Source organism: Penaeus monodon, chromosome 33 (genome assembly GCF_015228065.2).
Source record: "Penaeus monodon isolate SGIC_2016 chromosome 33, NSTDA_Pmon_1, whole genome shotgun sequence".
In the NCBI taxonomy this organism is placed as follows: Eukaryota; Metazoa; Arthropoda; class Malacostraca; order Decapoda; family Penaeidae; genus Penaeus; species Penaeus monodon.
This window is the reverse complement of record NC_051418.1, coordinates 26,703,420-26,704,054: the sequence shown is the minus strand read 5'-3', so window position 1 is coordinate 26,704,054 and position 635 is coordinate 26,703,420.

Genomic DNA, 635 nt, shown 5'->3' with positions numbered 1-635 from the left:
GCATTTACGAGTTATTTACCACCTGCATGATTAGACAGCCTAACAGATCAAGGGCAAATAAAAATATTCCTTGGAAAGATTTCGGAGAAGTGAATTTAATCGTGAGAAAAAAAAAATGAAGGAAAAATAAATCCTGACTGACTGACTGACAGGTTGTAATGGCCTTGACTTAACTTTGCTCAATCGTCTTCAGTAAAGAAAGAATAAATCTACAGAATGACAAACAAAGGATCCTCATCCTTCGATACAATTCAGAAAATAATCATTGCCAAAAAAAAAAAAGAAATCTAGGAACAAAATGTTACAAGAATAAGAAATACTGTTTGCTTTCCACCACTTCTGGCAGATACTAAAGCATTTTTGGCAATGAATACTTTAGCACTTCAATTACCAAGTTGTTGACGATTTCTTGGTATCATTTGATATTCACTTTCAATTATCGTGTAGTATTTTGGCTTTTTTCTCTCCATTTCCGGTTTTCGATATGAATACATTTTGGAGATGTGAAATGCAGATGATAATTTGATCTTCTTTTTCTCCTTATCATCATAGCTTTACCTTTTATCCTCTTTCTTCTCTTCTTTATGCAGCATTTTCTTTCAGTGCAGTCTATCACTAGTGTTTTTATTCCTCAC